General features: G+C 38.1%; 1 pseudogene; it reads left to right on the top strand.

Moving 5' to 3' along the window:
* Positions 1-1,777: 1,777 nt before the first annotated feature.
* Positions 1,778-2,939, top strand: LOC102738734 (nucleophosmin-like; annotated as a pseudogene).
* Positions 2,940-4,056: the final 1,117 nt, after the last annotated feature.

Raw genomic sequence — 4,056 nt, forward strand, 5'->3', positions numbered from 1 at the left:
TTTAATTGTGGTAAAATAACATAATATCTACCATTTTAACCATTTATAAGTATACAATTTAGTAACATTAAGCACATGAACAATGTTGTGTGACCATTACCACTCTTTTTCAATTAATTTTTTATCATCCCAAATAGACACTCTGTATCCTTTAAGCAGTAACTTATTTCCCTTTCCATTTAGCCCAGAGTAACTTCTATTCTACTCTTTGTATCTATGAATTTGACCACTCTAAGAACCCCCTACAAGGAAAATCATACAATGTTTATCTTTTAGTGGCTGACTTACTTCACTTATTTTAAGTCTTCAAGGTTTATCCATATTGTAGCATGAATTAGAATTTCCTTCCTTTTTAAGACTGAATAATATTTCATTGAGAGTACGTACCACATTTTGTTTATTCATTTATCATTCAATGGACACTTGGGTTGCTTCCTTTCCACTTTCTGAATTTTCTGAATAATGTTGTTATGAATACAGTTATAAAAGTATCTGTGTGTATATATACCACATATTCTTTATCCATTCATCTGTTGATGGACATCTTGGCTCTTTCCATAGTTTGGCTATTGTGGACTTTGCTGCTTATAAACAGTGGGGTGCACGTACCCCTTTGGATCAATACATTTGTATCTTTGGGGTGAATACCCAGTAGTGCAATTGCTGGGTCGTAGAAGATGTGGTATATATATATACAATGGAATATTATGCAGCCATCCAAAAAAACCGAAATCTTGCCATTTGCAATGACATGGATGGAACTAGAGGGTATTATGCTAAGCGAAATAAGTCAGAGAAAGGCATGTATCATATGAACTCACTGATATGAGGAATTCTGAATCTCAGGAAACAAACTGCAGGTTGCTGGAGAGGTGGGGGGGGGGAGGGATGCGGTAGCTGGGTGATAGACATTGGGGAGGTTATGTGCTATGGTGAGCACTGTGAATTGTGTAAGACTGTTGAATCACAGACCTGTACCTCTGAAACAAATAATACATTATATGTTAAAAAAAAAAAAAAAAAAAAGATAGTAGGAAGGGAAAAATGAAGTGGGGGAAATCGGAGGGGGAGACAAACCATGAGAGACTATGGACTCTGAGAAACAAACTGAGGGTTCTAGAGGGGAGGGGAGTAGGGGGATGGGTAGGCCTGGTGATGGGTATTAAAGAGGGCATGTATTGAATGGAGCACTGGGTGTTATACACAAACAATGAATCATGGAACACTACATCAAAAACTAATGATGTAATGTATAGTGATTAACATAACATAATAAAATAAAATTAAAGAAAAAGTATCTGTGTGAGTCCCTGTTTTCAATTTTGGCATATATGCCCCAAAGTGGAATTGATGGATCAAATGACCAATTATATTTTTATTTTTTTGAGGATCATCATACTGTTTTCCACAATTTGCATCATTTTACAGTCCAATCTAGTAACAGTGCATGAGGTTCCAATTTTCGACATCTTTACCATACTTGTTACATTCTAGTGAGTATAAAGTGGTATCTCATTGTGGCTCATTGTGGCTTGATTTATATTTCCCTAATAATGAGTGATGTTGAGCATTTTCTTTCATGTGCGTATTGACCATTTACATGCATTATTTTGATAAATGTCTACTCAGTCTTTGCCAATTTTTAAAAAGTTGTGGCAAAGAATATATAATGTTTATCATCTTACCCTTTTTAAATATATAGTTCAGTAGTATTAAGTATATTCACATTTGTCCCTGGTGTGATTCCATCCTGCACGGCTATTCTGTGGAACAGTAGTCATTTATCTCTGTCCACCTTCTCTCCCACCTAATTGTGGAAGATTTGATGGACATGGACATGAGCCCCCAGAGGCCCCAGAACTATCTTTTCGGTTGTGAACTAAAGGCTGACAAAGATTATCACTTTAAGGTGGATAATGATGAAAATGAGCACCAGTTATCTTTAAGAAAGGTCAGTTTAGGGCGCCTGGGTGGCTCAGTTGGTTAAGTGACTGCCTTCAGCTCAGGTCATGATCCTGGAGTCCCGGGATCGAGTCCCATATCGGGCTCCCTGCTGGGCAGGGAGTCTGCTTCTCCCTCTGACCCTCCCGACCCTCCCCCCTCTCATGCTCTCTCTCTCTCTCAAATAAATAAAAATCTTAAAAAAAAAAAAAAAAGAAAGGTCAGTTTAGGAGCTGGTGCAAAGGATGAAATGCACATTGTTGAAGCGCAGGCAATGAATTATGAAGGCAGTCCAATTAAAGTCACACTGGCAACTCTGAAAATGTCTGTACAGCCAACAGTTTCCCTTGGGGACTTTGAAATAACACCACCTGTGGTCCTACGGTTGAGATGTGGTTCAGGGCCTGTGCATATTAGTGGACAGCACTTAGCTCTGGAGGAAGATGCAGAGCCAGAAGATGAAGAGGAAGAGATGTGAACCACTTAGTATATCCAGAAAGCATTCTGCCCCTGGAAGTGGTAGCAAGGTTCCACAGAAAATAGTAAAACTTGCTGCTGCTGAAGATGATGATGATGAGGAGGAAGCAGAAGAAAAGGCTCCAGTAAAGAAATGTATACGAGATACTCCAGGCAAAAAATGCACAAAAATCAAACCAGAATGTAAAGGACTCAAAACCATCAACACCAAGATCAAAAGGTCAAGAATATTTCAAAACAAACAAACAAAAAAACAAAAAAAAAACAGGAAAAGACTCCCCAAAACACCAAAATGACCTAGTTCTGTAGAAGACATTAAAGGAAAAATGCAAGCAAGTATAGAAAAAGATGGTTGTCTTCCCATAGTGGAAGCCAAGTTCATCAATTATGTGAATAATTGCTTCTGGATGACTGACCGAGAGGCTATTGAAGATCTCTGGCAGTGGAGGAAGTCTTTTAAAGAAAAGAGTTTAAACAGTTTATTAAAACTTTCAGTCTTATTTCATTTCTGTAACAGTTGATATCTGGCTATCCTTTTTATAAGGCAGAGTGAGAACTTTCCCTACCATGTCTGATAAATGTCCGTGTTCCATTACCACGAATGTGTTGTCCAAAATGTGTTTAGTTTTTAAAGGTGAACTCCACCCTTTGCTTGGTTTTTAAGTACGTATGGAGTATCATGATAGGATATAGTAGTAGTGGTGGTCAGACAAATGGAAATGGTGGGGAGACAAAAACATACATGTGAAATAAACTCAGTATTTTAATAAAGTAAAAAAAAAAGTATATTTACATTATTGTGCAACAGATTTCCAGAACCTTTTCATGTGCAACACTGAAACTCTATAACCACTAAATACTAACTACCCTTTTCCGTCTCCCCATCCTTTGGCAACCAATTTTCTACTCTTTTTTTTTTTTTTAAGATTTTATTTATTTATCTGTCAGAGAGAGAGAGAGAGAGCACAAGCAGGGGGAGTGGCAGGCAGAGGGAGAAGCAGACTTCCCACTGAGCCGGGAGCCCAATGCCGGACTTGATCCCAGGACCCCAGGATCACGACCTGAGCCCAAGGTAGACGCTTAACTGACTGAGCTACCCAGGCGTCCCCTACTTTATGTTTCTATGCTTTTTTTTTCTATTTTAGACACTTCCTATGAGAGAAATTATATGGTTATCTATCCTTTTGTGATTAACTTATTTTGCTCAACTGAATAATATCTTAAGGATCATCAGTGTTGTAGTATGTTCCAGGATTTCCTTATTTTTTAAGGCTGCATAATATTCCATTGTATGTATACACCCCATTTTCTTTCTTTTTTTTTTTTTTAAGATTTTATTTATTTATTGGAGAGAGAGAGAGAGGAGCAGAGGGAGAAGGACAAGCAGACTCTGTGCCCAGCATGGAGCCTGACGCAGGCCTTAATCTCACGACTCTGAGATCTTTACCTAGCCAAAATCAAGAGTCAGATGCTTAACGGACTGAGCCATTCAGGCACTCCTCACATTTTCTTTATCCGTTCATCTGTTAATGAACATTTGGGTTGCTTCTACCTCTTGGATATTGTGGATAATACTACAATGAACATAAGTACACAGATACCCCTCAAGATCTTGCTTTGAATCTTTTGGGTATATAT

The sequence above is a fragment of the Leptonychotes weddellii genome, unplaced genomic scaffold (genome assembly GCF_054177405.1).
Source record: "Leptonychotes weddellii isolate Sample4059 unplaced genomic scaffold, ASM5417740v2 HiC_scaffold_1741, whole genome shotgun sequence".
NCBI lineage: Eukaryota > Metazoa > Chordata > Mammalia > Carnivora > Phocidae > Leptonychotes > Leptonychotes weddellii.